This window comes from Monodon monoceros, unplaced genomic scaffold (assembly GCF_005190385.1).
Source record: "Monodon monoceros isolate NGI ecotype Baffin Bay Population unplaced genomic scaffold, NGI_Narwhal_1 Super_Scaffold_22, whole genome shotgun sequence".
NCBI classification, from domain to species: domain Eukaryota; kingdom Metazoa; phylum Chordata; class Mammalia; order Artiodactyla; family Monodontidae; genus Monodon; species Monodon monoceros.
The window spans coordinates 104329496-104347568 of NW_021703779.1; the positions used below are offsets into that span (position 1 = coordinate 104329496).

The following is an 18073-nucleotide window of genomic DNA, read 5'->3' on the forward strand; positions in this document are numbered from 1 at the left end:
CCCAGCTGGGAGGCAGACGGGGCTTCCAGTTTGGTTTCAGGGCACCCTCTTCCCACCTGCCTGCCTACAGGCTAGTCCTAGGAGCAGCTGGGGGTGAAGGGGTTGGACTGGCGCTGGGGCGGGGAGTAGGAGAGGGATAGCAGGCACTTGTAGAGATTTGTGGCCTACGGGCGGCACCCCTCACCCTCCTCCACCCCCAACTCCCCCACCCACAGAATTTTTGTTTCATCATAAAATGTTCCTCCCTCCTCTGCTGCAACCCTGTGGGGGGCTATGAGAAACCCAGGCACTCATGGCCCCTGGAGTAACATAACAATCACAATGTCCAAGATATAATCCAAAATTAATAATATGATAAAATAGGAAAAAATGACCCATTCTCAAGAGAAAAGATAACCTTATAGAAACTCACCTCAAGGTAACCCAGATGCTGGAATTAGCAGACAGGGATTTCAAAGTAGCTATTGTAACTATGCTTATGAATATGAAGGAAGATATGCTTATAATAAATAGAAAGAAAGTAAATCTCATCAGAGAAATAGAAAATATTTTAAAAGACAAATGGAAGTTCTAATGTAAAAATTACAATAATTGAACTAAAAGGTGAGGATGTGTAAGTCAAGAACATGACTAATTCTCATTACCCACTTCATAGGTGACAATTTGGGGGTATTTGCTTAGTTCACCCTCCCTTTTATTTGAAAACTGCCCAACACCTACAGAGAAAGGGCTCCTGTGACACTTAACGTGATTCTTCTTCTAATATTCTGAGGGCTAAATATCTTGGCAGTGGGCCCCTGATCCAAGATTTACTAATTAGATATCTCTCCTGGGATTTTAGAATGAGAACAGAGCCGTAGTCAGTCTCAGTCAAGTTTTTAAATTGAGATGTCATGTCAATTCTAAATCAGAGGTGTGGCCCTTCCCAGCCATGTACAGATTTAAGCAAACAGAACTCATCTGCAGAGAGAAACACATGGAGAAATTGAGACTTTGGGAGTTACTGATTTTTTTTTCCAATTCCTGGTTCCAGTCCCTCATTAGGCCTTATAATGATTTATGTTCTTGGGTTCTCTGATATGACCCTATATTTTTATAAGAAATTCAGTTTCCCACTTTTCTTGTTTACATTTCTGTTACTTGCTATCAAAAGAGTCTTGATTATGTGGCTATGTATATATCTATTCTTTGGCTATTCACCTATGCGTGAAGTGCGGGATGCGGCAATAATTCAAGGCTGAGAGGTGGAAGCAATAAGAACACGAAAATAAGGTATCTTCTCAAATTTAAAAGTAAAGGCCTTTAATTGAGAACGAAATTAGGAAAATATGTAATGAATGAGATCAGTTATTTGTAGAAGAAACCCATCCTGAACAATAATCTATAACCGAGTGGTCAAGTATTTCAGGAACAGCTAGATGTGATTAAATTGACATGCTAATATAGTTATAGTAGTTTATCTGAAGAAAGAACATGCTATCAGAAACATGAGTCATAGAAAAGGGGAATCAGAGGAAGAATTCATCACTGTCTCCCTTGCCCATGTTGTCTAGTGAAAGGGGTCCCCTGATTCAGGAACCTAAGTATCTGGCATTAGACTAGGTCTATCCCATACTGGGATATTCAGTTTGATCTTCCAAACTAACTCCTTTTTTCTCTCAAATCCATTGTTGTCAAGTGAGGGGGAGCAGAACACACTGCCCCAAAATGTAACACTTTGGCATATGTATTGTTTTGAGATGAAGGCAATTAAGACCAGCAGACTCAGGAAAAGCTTTCTACCTCCCCCTTAACTGCCTAGAAGAATTGAGGTAGGGGGCCAGTACCAGGAAGACAGCTATTACCAGAGAGAACTTCTATATCACAAAGCCTTATCTGCATGGCATGGCAAAAATTTGTTTGCCAAACATTTGCTCTTCTCATCTTCCTGTGAATTGTTTTCCTTCCGTCTGAGGCCCTAGACCCCTACCCCCCTTCTGCATAGCTCAAGATGGTATATGAGTATTTTTATGGGCTCCTATATGTATGAAATTTGTTTTTCTCCTGTTGATCTATCTTGTGTCATTTTAATTATTAGACGAGCCAAAGAACCCTAGAAGGGAAGAAGGAAAAATGTTTCTACCCCTACACAAGAAGCGTTCTGGTTATCATTTGATTTCCCATGTAGCTTCCCAAAGGAAGTTAATGCTTGGACCACTGACAAGAATATTTTAACCTGTTTAATAGCTATATTTCACATTTTAAAAGAATCAATTTACCTACTGGTTTTATACATCAGTATCTTATGAGTTTGGCTAAGGAAAGGCAGACTCCCGCTGGTCAAATAACTCTAGATGTCATAACAAAATAAAATAGACTTAATGTGCCAAATAGTGGTATAGGATAGTACCTCCCCAAGAGGCCCAGATTTGCAATCCAGTCTTTCTAGGTAATGACTCTATCCTGTCATTCACCCAAAAAAAAAAAATCCAAGTAGGTTAAATTTCAAATTATTCACAAATATTGTATTTTGCTCAACTGTGTTTACTCTAGTCCATGAATATTTGGACCTTCTTATAGGAGCTTCATACTGAAAATACATTTGTCTCAAGTAGGAACTATATATAGCTGATGTATTGTATTATTCGTGTAATAGACCAATGTTACTTTTGAATATAAAAAAATATATAGATATATACAAATGTTCTAGGGCATTTCCAGGTAAAACTGGAAAATGTACATTGTAAGAATGTTGACTATAAAGCAAAATATATATTCACTATGAAATTATCTTACTTAGAAGCAGGGAAAGAAAACCACTCTATATTCTCTACCTTAACTCTGCACTTTCAAAGTGGGAAGCAGCTGATATTTATACAGGAAGACAAATTAATAAAGGAAATTTGCTTTTGCCAACGAGTTTTCAGACATATCTCTTCCGTGTGCAACATATATGCTCTGGCAAGTGTATATACATAATCAGTGCTCTGTTAAATTATATTTTAACCACATGATTTAAAGTGAACTTGTAATAAATTGTACTGCAAAATAAAGTATTTTTTTCTGTAGATCACTCCCTCTAATACCTATACACACCAATTTAGGCTTATGGTATGCAGGAAGACCGTGTGGTCAACTTCAAAGGATTTAGTGGACCATCAGTCAACATTCAAATTATTTTCTCAAACATTCAGGGAATTCTTAAGTGAACACTACCCACAAATTGAACATTCTGGAAATCAACTGTATCCAAATGAAAGAGCTTAAAAGAAATATATATAATTGTTACAAAGCAGAAATGAAAAACCAGTGTAAGCCTGGTGCTCCTATAGCTGAGTTTTAATATGGAATGCAATATTATCATGGTCCAACAACTTGCTAGATTTTCATTTGAGCCACCATTTATATGGACAAAGCAAGTTATTACACAATGCTTGCCCTTCCTCTTCTTATCCATGATAATGCAAAAAGCAAGTCAGAAAGACAAAGCAAAGGAATGAACATGGCCTAACAACAACTCAATGCAAGTATGGGATGGAGAGGCTTTTTTCTATTCTTTAAAAAATAATGGGGCTTCCCTGGTGGCACAGTGGTTAAGAATCTGCCTGCCAATGCAGGGGGCACAGGTTCGAGCCCTGGTCCACAAAGATCCCACATGCCCCAGAGCAACTAAGCCCGTGTGCCACAACTACTGAAGCCTGAGTGCCACAACTACTGAAGCCTGCGTGCCACAACTACTGATGCCCGCGCGCCTAGAGCCTGTGCTCTGCGACAACAGAAGCCGCAATGAGAAGCCCGTGCACCGCAATGAAGAGTAGCCCCCGCTCGCCGCAACTTAAGAAAGACCGTGTGCAGCAAAGAAGATCCAACGCAGCCAAAAATAAATAAATACATAAATAAATTTATTTAAAAAATAATGTAACTCACTATGAAAATGTGACACCAAAATCTCACTTTGAAAGAGGTTAATAGTTCTATAATCACGGGAATTCTATACTTTCCTCTTAGTGTTCATGAAAACATTAGTAATTTCATTCAACATCCCTTACTCTATCATTTAAATGAAAATGTTATTGCTCACTCAACACAAATCTCAGTTTTAAATGTTATACAGCATTTCATTGCGGTGCTAATTGTTAACACTTCTATACAAAAGCAGATGCATATTAGTTGCAACTGAAATATCTGAGATCATCAGCTATTGTATTGATCAGGCATCGAAGTTAATATTCTGCGAAACTGGGAAGTTTAATCCTACTAACAATCACTGTCTCTCTATAAACATTTTGTGTGTACCTTCACCATATGGAATTAATTCAGTTAAAGGATTTCACAAACTTTGGGAAAAGTTATCCTCTTGTAAATCTTGTCTTGATGTTATTGGCTATCAGCAGAATTTGAGATCAGGTTGTTTTTGGCTTCTTTCCAGTTTCTTTTAATTCTCTGACTTCAGGCCCTGCCTTTAGTAATACTCTTGATGTAGCCTGATATTCATAGTTTAGTACCAGGGTCAACCTCTATCAAAATGGTATTGGAGGGTCGCCACTTGCCAATAAGTTCTCGCTTGTCCCTAGAGATCATATTCAAATAACAGCATCAAACTACACTAGAGAAGCTCCTAAAACCAAGTAGAAGTTATCCTTTTGTAAGAGATATTTACAGTTATGTGGAAAATCTCCATTTGTAAGGGTATCTCCCAGTCTGTACCAGGGAAAGAAGGATGGCTCTAAATCTCTAGAAACACTTTTATAATAGAGAGTGTAACGACTTAAATCTGCATAACAACCTTACCCTTGTTTACTGTGCTTTTCCTGAACCTCCCATAACTGCCGCCCATGCCACCACAACATCTTCTTGTCTTTAGTTGGAGACGGTATTTAACTTGGTGGTTTGGGCAATTTTGGGGAGTTACTCAGTTTTCTTGGGTATCTCCCAAGGTATACATATTATTAAACTTCTGTTTGCTTTTCTCCTGTTAATCTGTCTTTTATTATGGGGGTAGGGCTCTCAGCCAAGACCCTAGAAGGGTAGAGGGAAAACTGTTTTTCCTTCCCCACAAACTTTTAATATTATTTTATAAATTTCCAATTAAAACTACTTTAAACCTCCTCCCAGTTCCCTACAGATGTGCTAAATGATTTACAGAAATCTAGAAAACAGTGAAATAAGGAGCTAGAATGTAAAAGTACATGCACTTGAACAGGAACAAATAGACTAGTAATTTTAAGGCAGCACAAATTTGGCTAAGGCTTTCATCTGGAAAGTCTGTGGTTGCACTTTGTCATACCTTCCCATATTCTACTTTTCCTAACACTTGATGACAACTGTGTGGTGCTTTATACTTTATAAAATGCTTTCACCTGATCATTGGGTACAGTCAGAGAAAGTCAGGGACTACAAAAAGCTACTTCACAAACCATTTCCAAATGCAGTGTCATTTTCTTCAAAAGCTGTGAGGAATACTACTTCTCCAGAGACTTTTATTGAGAACATATCTAAAAAAAGAATAGTCAGTGGAAAAGAGGAACATTAAAGACTACTATTTCTATAAGCTGCCCCCAATTAAATACAACTTAACTTGTATTTTCTCTTCCATACAGCAAAGAAAAACTCAAAAGCAAAACTACAGGAATAGCATTTAGTTTTGGCTGAAAGAGTTTTATAATTTTATTATTTGACTATGTATTATTTACCTCATTTTTATTTATATATACACTATTTACAGCCAACGACCAAACAGTAGGTAATGCTAGTACAGAGACAAACAAGAAGTAAATGAATGAATCAGCATTTTACCTAGGCTTCTACTGTGATGAATACTAATTTGTTAATGTGTAAGTTTCCGCATTAAAGTGCTAAATTAGCCTTGGTCCTTGTGAAATTTAGGCAATCAGAAAAGTTCAAATACATTATCACATATTAATTGCCAATAATGACTTGCATCAAGGTAATTTGTGTTATTTAAAATAGGTTAACAGATACAGAAAGAATCCTAATTAATGAATTTACCAATTATCTGTCTTGCTATAAGTATGAGCTTGTGTTTTGTTTTTAGCCCTATCCACATCCTCTTTTGAATTCTACTTATAATGATTTCTGTAGCTACAAAGGTTGGCTACATGACCTGGCCTATTCTCTGTGGCCATCATTTCTTTATTCACTCAATGCTTTGTCAGAGAATGAAGGTATCAAAGCAAATCAGAGTGTGTGTATATACAAAATATTTCATTAGGAAACAAATTCTTAAAAAAAATAACTTCATAAGGCACCCAAACAATACCACACATAAAAGAGAAATAATTCAAGTGAGGCGTTGTATGATGAGACTTAATTTTCTCCCATTCTCTTAATATGTGTGGACCAAAAAAAAGCTTCTTTTCCATTACCTCATCTTAAGTAGTTTTTCAAATCAAACCCATACTCACGCTCATGCTGTCACTGATAATGGATCTTGTGTCAAAGAAAAAGAGTATAAAGGACCCGATAATAAGTGCAATTATCAAACATCAAAAATGTAGATCAAAGTGGATTTCCTGACTCTTCCATATGCAGTCACTTCACAGCATTTTACTATTCATATCATGTGGCCCTGACAGGATATATTAATTTTCTGTATCATGAGAGCAATGGGATTGGCATACTTCAGTCAGAAGCTGGGAATAAGTAGAGTCATTATTTCTCTATCTTATTTTAGTGGGGGGTGTGTGTGTAAAATATACCCCCCAGACACATCACACTGTGTCTCCAGAGGTGATAGCGAGCCTTCAGGGAAATGTTAACCTCCCTATAAAGGATGGATCCAGGCAAGGATTTTATTTCTTTCAGATAGTACAATATTTCCTCTCTCCGACCTATCTTTGGGAGGACTGAATTATCTCAGAGGGAAACTGGGAGTGTTTCTAGAAACTTGCCAGCCTGAATCATTTCAATAACTCAAGTAATCTGATTTTCCACCTCCCTAAATCCCATACTCTCTCCTTTCCCAACACTTTTCCTTATACATTTTTTCTTTGAGAGAATTTGCATTTTCTTTTCCTACTCAATGCTGAATAAAAATTGTGTGCTAAGTATTCCGTAGGTAGATTTCCAGAACCCTGATAGCCTGCAAGCTTCCAGTAACTGTAGGTCATTTTGTTTTATAGATTTTGTCTATTCTTTGGTCAGGGCATTAAAAAAACATGTCAGTGACACAGGAATTACCTCTAAACCGACCTTCCATTGAAGTACTGTTGATGACGATCAAAAGAGAGAAAAATTTCTCATAATTTTTGCAAAGATCCATCAATAACTTCAAGAGACAGACGTTCTCAGTAATAAACTCTTTAGAGTCATAAGTTTTTACCATTTCTCAGCCACAGAATAAGAGCAACCTCTGTTTCATATTTACTATAAAAATTGGGAACATATTTATTAAAAGGGAAGTAGATCATTTGCAAAAGAAAAAGGGCAAGACCATAGGCACAGGGACAGATGGGAACCAGGCATAAGGAAAAAGAAAAAGGTTTCTTTAAGATTTTTAAAAAACCATTTAAAAAAGGCAAAACACTTTCAAATTAGTAAGTTGAAAATCAATTGATTACAATAAAGTTTCAATGAGTTTTAAGTATTTTGAGGTTAAAAAACAGCCAGTCATTAACATATAACTTTAAACTCAATAAAAGATCATTTTTGTTTTGTTTTAAACATCTCAATCAAGCTTTTCTCTACACTTGGGTAGTTCTTGAATGTTAGTTTGAAAATAGACTGGTTTCTAAACACGGGCTTAAATATATGACCAAACTAACTTAAAACTATCCCATTAAATAAATAAATATCATAATATATAGATTAGCCAATTAGCATGCTTCATTTCTCTCTATGGGGTAAAATGGCTCAGAATCTGGCACAGCTGCTGAGGTTGTTCACCACAATACTAGTTAGATATAAGTTTCTGGAATTAAATGTGCCAGGTAAGAAAATAATTTTATAGTCTTCTCCCCATGGGAGGAAATATGGTTAAAGAGTTTGAGATGGCAGCCTTCATCAATAAATTATGGTCAGTATAACAGGGTTGCAGAATTGCGTGGTGGCTTCTATCCCAACCAGTGAATACTGCTCTTGTTACTGTTTTTAAAGGGCAAAGAGCTAGGAAATATGAAAAGAAAACAAAAATAAAATAAAGTAAAATAAAAATCACGAAATATGTAGACCAGGAAGCAGATATCTTCATGTTACAGAACCATCATCATAATTACTCTCCATGCCATAAAATATGTGGAGCTTACAGAATGAAAAATAATGAATATTAAGATGTCAGTGGCACTCATGTTGAAAGACCGACTTATTAGAGATACATAAGGCCATTTACAATCACATTTTTATATTACTTGCAAACTTAAATGTATAGTGTAGTGTTTAGACCAGGGGTTCTGGAAGCTGACTACCATGGTCTTAATCCTAGCATACCACTTAATATCTCTGTTAATTTAGGTATTACTGAACCTCTCTGGGCCTGTTTCCTCATGTAAAAGTGGTCAAACAACAAATATCCCATAGATTTCTGGAGAGAATTAAATGAGTTAGTTCATGTACTTAGAATGGTGCCTGGCATATAGTAAGTGCTCACTAAATTTTGCAATTCTTATTAATAAAGAGGAATTCAGAATAATTTACATATAAATATTTAGTAGTAGGCGTGGTTCTATGCAAAGTTGTGAAATGACTCAGAGTTTCGTTTAGAGCACTTGCTTCCCTCTTTCTTTAAAACCCCCTTTCCGGGCTTCCCTGGTGGCGCAGTGGTTGAGAGTCTGCCTGCCGATGCAGGGGACACGGGTTTGCGCCCCGGTCTGGGAAGATCCCACATGCCGTGGAGCGGCTGGGCCCATGAGCCATGGCCGCTGAGCCTGTGTGTCCGGAGCCTGTGCTCCGCAACAGGAGAGGCCACAACAGTGAGAGGCCCACGTACCACAAAAAAAAATAAAATAAAATAAAAATTAAAACCCCCTTTCCTTTACAGCTTCCTCTTTTCCTCCCAAGTGGCCCTTTCCCCTCTGGCTACGAAATCTCACCCAAATATACATTCTTAAATAAAACTATAATCGAGTCCCTTTAAAAAACTTTTCTGTATCCCAACAAAACTCATTCATCCTGTGGCACATTCTCTCAAGTCAGTGCCATGAGACAGCATCAGGAATGATCAACTACCATGGAGGTGGTGCCGATATTTTGAGTAGAGCCTTCAATGCCTGAATCCAAAGGGGTAAGTATTCAGGGACTATCATCAAGAAATGATGACTCTAAATGCAGCTGTTTGCTGACTCCTCCCAGTTAGTTGAAGGCTAACTCCAGAACTCCTAGAGCCTAGGTTTGTATGTCCAACTGAAATTCAAGATATAGTCTGGGTATCTCATAAGCATGCATTTAACATCCCTAAAATATAACTCTTGATTTCCTTAACCTCACCACACTCTTTTCCTCATCTTACCTAGGTGACACCACAAGGTACCCAGTTGCTTAAGCAAGAAAATGTAATTATCTCAGATTTCACCTTTTTCCATACCTCCTACATCCAATTCATCACCAAATTCCATTGGCTTCCTTCAGAAATGTATCTTGCACTTATCCACTTCTCTCTGTTTCCTATTCCAAGCTACTTTCATGTCTCACCTGAATAACTGCAATAATCTCCTTCTTGGTCCCCCGCTTCCAATCTTACCCTCTTCAATCTATTTCTTGTACAATAACCAGCCCTAGACACACCCTTCCCTTGCTTACATCCCTTCAAAGGCTTCTTATTGCATTTAGGAAGACGTCTGAACTCATCATCATGGCCTCCAAAGCCTTGTGACTTGACCGCTGTTTAGCTTACAGTTTCCTGCTGAGCTGTTCTCCATCTAGTCCACCACATTTTTGACACACTGGTCTTCTAGCAGTCCCTAGATGGGGTCATCTTTTCCCACAAGTCCTTTGCCTATGCTTGAAAGATTCTCCCTACCCTACCCTTGCCTCATCACATCTTGTATATTTCCTTCATAGTACTTACATCTTTAATTCAAAATTTTGTCTTTGTTTTTTTGATGTTCCCCTCTTTTTCCCACTAGAATATAAGCTCCATAAGCAGCATTATTCAATGCTGTACATCCAGTGTCTGGCTGTAGTTGGTGCTCAACAAATATATGAATAAATAGTACATTTCAATACTTGTTTAATGAACGGTTGGGAAGGAACATGTTTTTTTAATCTCCTCTAAAACTGAAAGATGTACATAGCTTCTCATTGCCACCATGTATAAGACCAACCCATCATCTAAAAATAGTTATCTCAGTACAACACCCACTTGTCATTTTGATTATCTAAAAGCTAACTATCCTTCAGAAGGAGCTAATACTTTAAACATGACAGTCAGTAAGTGTAATACTGCCTGCTTTTAACTGTCACACAACGTGTTCCAGTTAATACCTATAATATTTGCAAAATGTCTTTGCTTTAAATCTCCTATTGAAATAGTAGGTTCAGTCATTCCTTTTACAGATAATTAAAAAAACACCCTAAGAAATGAAATGTCACTTTAACCTAAGGTGGTGGTTTCTGAGTACCTAATATGTAATGAGATGCTAAAATCTTGGAAGAAAATTAAGTTTAAAATGAAAGGCATGAGATGGCTCTGGACTCAAACTTATCTTGAGGATTTATTTCCTAAAGATGGCCTCAAAAAGCAACAAAAAGAAATTAGAATAGTAACTTTATTATAGGCACTTTCCTTTTAAAGATCAATATGGGTTACTTGGTTCTATTTCATTCTAATAATATTCTAATGATGTCAATTAAAAGTCACTCTCATCTACTCTCAAGGACTGAGATAGTCTCTTAATCAAAGTCACTTTATTAGCTTTAGATTTGATCTGTGCCATGACATTCAAAAATAATTTTTTCTGGGCTTCCCTGGTGGCGCAGTGGTTGAGAGTCCGCCTGCCGATGCAGGGGACGCGGGTTTGTGCCCCGGTCCGGGAAGATCCCACATGCTGCGGAGCGGCTGGGCCCGTGAGCCATGGCCGCTGAGCTGCGCGTCCGGAGCCTGTGCTCCACAACAGGAGAGGCCACAGCAGTGAGAGGCCTGCGTACCACAAAAAAAAAAAAAAAAAAGAACAAGAAAAAAAAATAATAATTTTTTCTTTTTTTTAAAGAAATTTTTAGAAAATTCAAAATAGAGACAATAATATACTTTCACCTCCAGACTTACTATTTAAGCCTAAAGAGAATCTTATTTGTGTTATCTTCTGGTACCATAATTGCTGTCTGTGAGGAAGTAGTCATTTCTTACAGAGAACTCATATCCCTAACTCCTTTAAGTGTTTTTGGTATCAGATTAAATATTAATTTAAAGTACATCTGTGCTTATTCAGTTCAGCAGGTCCTGCTTATGAAGGGTGGTATAACACATTTTCATTTTGCAGCACATGGCAATATGCACTACACTGCTTTTCCACTAGGGGTCACTATTTTGGAACAGATAACAGACCCCTATGACCTTTGCATTATATTTTATGCACTTTTCTATCCAAGTCAATATATAAAATCAGGACTTCTCAACCTTAAAACACAGGATAACCCTTCCGCTTTCTTCTTTCTAAAACAAGTACCTGAGTACCACCGTCTTGCGACCAGCATCAAACATTAGATTTCAAGAATGTTGTGCTCTGCTGGGGAGAGCTCATTATTATACTAAATATGGAAGATACACTTTGTCAAACAGAATAAAATTTGTCTGAAATTTTATAAAATATAATGTACAAAGCTATATCTTCTGGAGTACCAAATACAACCTCAGTTATTTAAACCTCAACTGTAAGATTTATACTTACGGGACCTTGACATTCATTGTTATAAATGGACTTTTTATGAAGAAAAAAAAAGTATCCCTGGATTGTAAAAGATAATCATACATCATTAATTTCACTTTGGTATTTAAAACAGCCATTTAAACTACAATGAATATTTCTAGATTTCTACTAATTTGTCTTCCGTGAAAATGTGATAAGAATAGGGGGCATCAGTCTAACTGGAACCGTTTTATCTAGGAATTGAAAGAAATATAGTCATTTCCCATTCCCTGGCCACCTTTGCATGTCCCACTCTCCCATTCTTACTCCTATTCCAAAGTTAAGTAGAATTTGTATTTCATCTCCACAAGTAGACTATAAACTCCTTGTGTATTCAGGTTGTATCCTACTCAGTTTTAGCCCATGAAGTGCCTTGTATATGGTAATGACTCAAATTGTTGAACTGAAATTTAGTCCTACTGTGAGTGAACTGGATGTGAGTTTGGCTGGCAGTGTCCCACGCAAATTCTCTTTTCAAGTCATGTCAAGAATTTCAATTGCTGACAACTTTTATTAACAATTCTCCATGTTTCTGTCATTGAGGGAAAAGGAGGAAACAGTCTCCCTGGTGTATTTCTCGTCAGAGAGGCATGAGTATTTTGCGCCTTCTCAATTTTTGAAGTAAGCTACATTTCAGGAGATGAAACAAAGGAAACTCTTAACATCTGTCAATATGTTTCCAGTTCTTATATCAAAGAAAGTGAAATAGTCACCAATCCTAAAGAAAGAAATCAAGTTTTATAATTTACTTAATTAGAAGATGTGAAGTCTACTTTGGCAAGCAAAGCGTTGTTGACAGAAGCTTTCAGGAAGAAGCACCTTAACTGCATGAGCCTTTTTGGTTATGTTTCGAAAGCCTTCGGGCTTAGCTGAGCTCCCCAGATGCTCTAGCAAATGTGTGTGTGTGTGTGTGTGTGTGTGTGTGTGTATCTTCATTTTATTTTATTTTTTAAGCATCTTTATTGGAGTATAATTGCTTTACAATGTCATGCTAGCTTCTGCTGTACAACAAAGTGAATCAGCTATATGTATACATATATCCCCATATCCCCTTGTAAACCCATCATGTGCATTTCTCAAAATAAGCTTTAGTCCCAAATTCATTTTCACGTAGGTGAGTAGATGAACAAGAGCAATTTCCAGTTGCTTATTTTCTAAGTGGTTTTCCATATCACATAGTTTTGGGGGACTTCGCAAAATGATTTATAGGAACCGTTTTCTCTCCAGCTTTTCAGTCACTAGATACTCCTAGAGATTTGTTAATCCAGGTATAAAACCTTGATAAAGCCTAAAATACCACAATTCAAGAAATTCCTTTCAAGGATCTCCTATTTACTTGACTGCAGTTTTCAGAGAAGGTGGCATGATTTATATTTCCCTGGGAACATAATTAAAGTCTTAACACTATAACTGAGCTAGCTAGGTGTTAACAGCATTTGATGCAGGACTGGCTTATTTAGTTGTTCTTAATACAGGGATTTGGCTACCTGAAAAAGTCCCACTATTTAAGTCCCACTGTTTTAGCCCCAAGTGGTCTTATAACTATAAAAACAAATTATGGGACCTAAGAGTGGGGTGCGGCAGAAAGATGTGCTTATTGCCGTGTTACATCTATTAATATCACAGCATTTATGTCATCTATAGGTAACGGGGTTTCCTAATAAGTGTCAGTAGCAGCTAAGGATGTTGACTACCTCAAGCATATAAAGAGTACTTTTCTAAAGACTAAATTGAGGCAAAAATAGATTAAAAGTTTTAACTCCACCTTATAGCAAATTAAACCCAGTTTATGCTACTGAAAGAAATTTTCAACTCCATCTTTTCTCATTTGTTTTTTCCCTTCACTGATCAGGTATTTCAATCACACAGAAAAGTACTGAGAGTAGATAACAAACATCCATAAATCCACCATGGGAAATTAACAAAAGTTAACCTTTCATCATATTTGCTTCATATCTCTTATTAAAGAATTAAAACATTACAGCTACTCTTGAAGTCCCATTCTTACCTCTGCTAAATTCCATTCTGCTCCCTTGTTCCCCAGAGGCAACCACTATCTTGAAGTGGGTATTGTATTCTTTTTGTCAGTTCTTTGAAGACATCAAGCTCTTTCCTGCTTCAAGGCCTTCCTAAGCACTGTTCTCTCTTGCTAATATGCTCTTCCTCACTCTCTTCACTATCACCTGCTCATCCTTTGGGTTTCAGCTGAAATGTTGCTTATTAATAGATAGCTTCCTAACTCTACCCAAATTGTGTCCACTTGACCCCATCATGTTTTCAAATGGCACCCTCTCATTTCACATGAGTGCTAATAACGATATTAATATATTTGTGTGTTTATCTGTATGTTTACTGTGTGTTTACTTGTGGAGCCCAACTAGACTATGAGCTCCGTGAGGCACAGACCATTTCTGCCTTGTTTACCGCTGAATGCCTTGCACTTAATGCAATTCTTTACACACGGTAGGAACCGAATAAATATTATAACCCATAATAAAATCTCAATATTTGGCTATGATCAGTAACCAGCCAATGTACTTTTTACTTACCATTCTAACCTCATACATGACATTCTGCAAAGGAATAGCAACTTGATGCACTGTGTAATTAAAAGTACAAGTTATACATCATATGCCTTCTATGAACCTAAAGCACTAAGATGTATATATTTTTTAAAATTTTATAGGCGCTATAACTGTGTTCCCATAGACTTTAATGTTTTGAAAAATATTAATTGGCAGTAATTGCATTATTTACATGTTAATGAACAACACCTGGCCTCAGCTGGGTATAAAGACGCTGACAATGTTTTTCTCTCACCTCCTTGGCAAGGAACTAAGCATATGCAATTTTAAAGAGACCTGCTTGCCAGAAATAACACATTCATAATTGGTAGGACTATACGAAATTAGTTCACTCATCTCACCATTCTCAAACAAATGCATAATATTTTTCATGTTTAAAAGCTTTATGATTCAAAGAGGACCTTATTTCCTACACTTGGTGATTATTCACAATCATTAAATTATTCCTGTCAATGAATGTGCCAGTAACTGGCTAAATGGAGGCCCAAGTGGCCTCCTGTAATAAGGGCCCCGTTCCTGGCTTAATCCCTTGAAAAAACCTGAGTTTCCTTTGAAGTCATTCAAAATCTGTAATTAAATATGTTAATTTCCTGGTCCCTCTATCCTATGATATTTTAAATCACTACAGTTTTTATTCCATTTTCCCCTACAATCCTAAAACCAATTAAGAGGTATTGAAAAATGACTTTGAATAACAAAGATTTTGTGAGCCACAAAATGGTTCTTGCTAAATTTGTGTATCCAGTCATCTATAAACCAATAGACATTAGCAGGGACCAAAACAAGACAAAAAAAGAAGTACCAGGTCCTCAAATTATATGTGTTCCTAGAATTATATCTTACCAATTGAAGAAAGTTTGACGCTGCTATCCTATTTTCACACACAGACAAACTAACCACCAAATATTTATTGAGTGCCTGGTATCCTCGGCATTATAACACGTGTTTTGGGGAGGGGGGTAGTGGACATACAAGGAGAAAAGTTTCACTTCAAGGTGTTTATAATCTAGTTAGGGAGAAAAAAAATTACAAATAGCATCACTGCAAGATAGCATTGGTTTGTGTGACACAGGGAGTGTTTGCAGTTAAGAGGAGAGAGAGATTAGTTCAGAGGAGTGTGCATTCAGTGAAGTCTTCAACGAAAACTATGTGGAGTGAGGCTGGAGAGAAAAAAATTTAGTGTCTTCTAATGTGCCAGGAAATATGCTACCTGCTTTATCTCTTTTAACTTGCTCAAGGTCACACAGTTATTAAGAGCTAGAAAGATCTGGGACAAGAATCCAGATATGACATTATGTGTATTTCTCACTCAGAAACATGCTAGCCTTGAAGGATGGAGAAAACAGATAAGGTGAGAAGAACAACATGAGTAATGAGAAGAGTGATTTTGAAGTGTGCTGTGCTGAGGAGATTATTGCAAGAGCAACTATGTTGAGGAGTCTTAGGAAAATAACATCAAATAGATACAAAGGGAAGTGACAGATGATATTTCTAACCTTGAAAGCCTCAAAGAAGAATTTGGACGTAATGAGGTAGAAATTCAAATCAAATGAGATACGTGGTAAAATGGAACATACTAGTTTTTCAGAGGTTGATAGGGTAATAAGAGGTGAGAGAGGAATGGAGTCAGTATTATATAGTAGAGCTGGAGAGTCATGATGATAAAAAAAGGCAACTTCATTAAATAAGCCAGAACATATGCACCTCAGTGGAGCTGTATCTCCAGCCTTAAAGCACAGTGCCTATATAATAAATGCTCAATAAAATTATGGTGATTATCATAACGAGTGAATAAAGGAATGAATGATTACAGGAGATATTTGTGATATCCTGGACGTAAACCAGACAGAAATTTAACTTGACACTAAGAAAATGCTTTGGAACACAAATGAAATTATTTGTGCTAATAACTAACAACCATTTAAATCATTTCTTAACAGTTATCAAATAGGCTTGGTATATAGTGAGTGCTCAAGATAGTATTTCAAAAATTAAAAGCAGCTAAAATAAGAAAGCATTTAATGTGTCATTACTGATGACTTTTAAAATATTCATGTTTGGCCGAAATGAAAAGAAACAGGTGATCTCAATCATTGCTAAATATTAAGGTTTTATTTTACATTCCTATAGATAAATACAACTACCTAACGAATGTCATGACTTTATCAGTAGGATTAATGACAGTATCAGTATCATAAAATTTGATAACTTTTTATAATCCATTTTGGAAAAAGTTTTCCAATTTGTTTCCACAAATCAGAAACAAGGATCACAACAAAAAAATTATGCTGGAAGGTTTTCTTGTTTCTTCTTATTCTATTTTTACATTTATATGAATACACTGTGGTAACAAGAAAAAATATTTTTATGCATTTTATATGACACACTGTTCCAAGCATACAATGAACGCTTATACAAAATCATTTTTAGAATTAAAAATCTAGAATAGAAATTTTGAAATAAAGGATAAAAGTAGTTTTGATTAAAACAAACCACTAGAATCTTCCCAACTACATCAAAAATTAGCCAGCCAATTTTGAAACTTTCTTCCTTCAGATTTCTTGATTAGTAAGTATAGTCTGCTTTTCACAGTACAGGTATTTTTAAACCATATAGAACATTTTTAAAAAACTATTATTCATACACACACACACACACACACACACACACACACACACACACACCATTAAAAACATAAAAGAAACACAATGAAATGGAAAAAGTATTTGCAAATCAAATCCCAAATAAATGACTGGTTTCCTTAATATACAAAGAGCACCCTACAAATCAATAATAAAAGACCAACAATCCAATGTGGTAAACAATATGGTTTATAGAAAATAAAATATCAGTGGCTCTTGAACATATGAAAAATCCCCCCCTCATTCATCGTTAGTAAAATGCAAAATGAAAATACAGTAATATTGGATTTTGACTCTATCAGATTGGCAGAATTCAATAAGTTTGATAACACCCTGTGTTTGCAAGTGTTTGAGGAAACCGGCACTCTCACACATTGGTGATGAAATCAAATTCATCTAACTTCTGTTGATGGCAATTTAGCAATACTTGACAAATATTGTCAATGTTTATCAAAATTTAAAATGCACAGATACTTCAGAACAGAAATTCTACTTCTAGCACTTGTTCATGTATAAAATGACACGCATAAAAATATTAACTATAGTATGTTTTTATAATAGCAAAGAAAAAAAAGAAAAAAAAAGCAAATGAATGAAACTAACTTAAAGCAGTATTGGTAAACACATTATAGTACATTTGTGTAACTGGAAACTTGGTAGCTGTTTAAAATAAGGATCTTTAAAATACTGCTAAATGACAAAATGCAAGGTGTACAACAGTAAGTATAGTGTGCTTCTACTTAGGCCAAAAGAGGGAATATATATGTGATTGTATATTTACATAATATCTCTGGAAAGATACCTAGTATCTAGTAGGAGTGGTTGATTTCAGAGAAACTGGGAGGGGGGGAATGGGAGATATTTATCTTTACTGGATAACCTCTACATTAGGTTGAACTATAAGAAATTGCCAATACTGAACTGTTTTTGATATACAAAAACATCAATTTCATATGGTTCAAAAATAACATTACAATACCTACTCCTCCATGCATGTGTTTCCTATTAT

At 36.2% G+C, this 18073-nt stretch overlaps 1 protein-coding gene across 3 annotated transcripts in view; it reads right to left on the bottom strand.

Annotated features, from left to right (window-relative positions):
• The window catches only part of TENM1 (teneurin transmembrane protein 1), a 569984-nt gene that overhangs the window by 404429 nt on the left and 147482 nt on the right, over positions 1 to 18073 (bottom strand). The gene's annotated exons all lie outside the window — the stretch shown is intronic.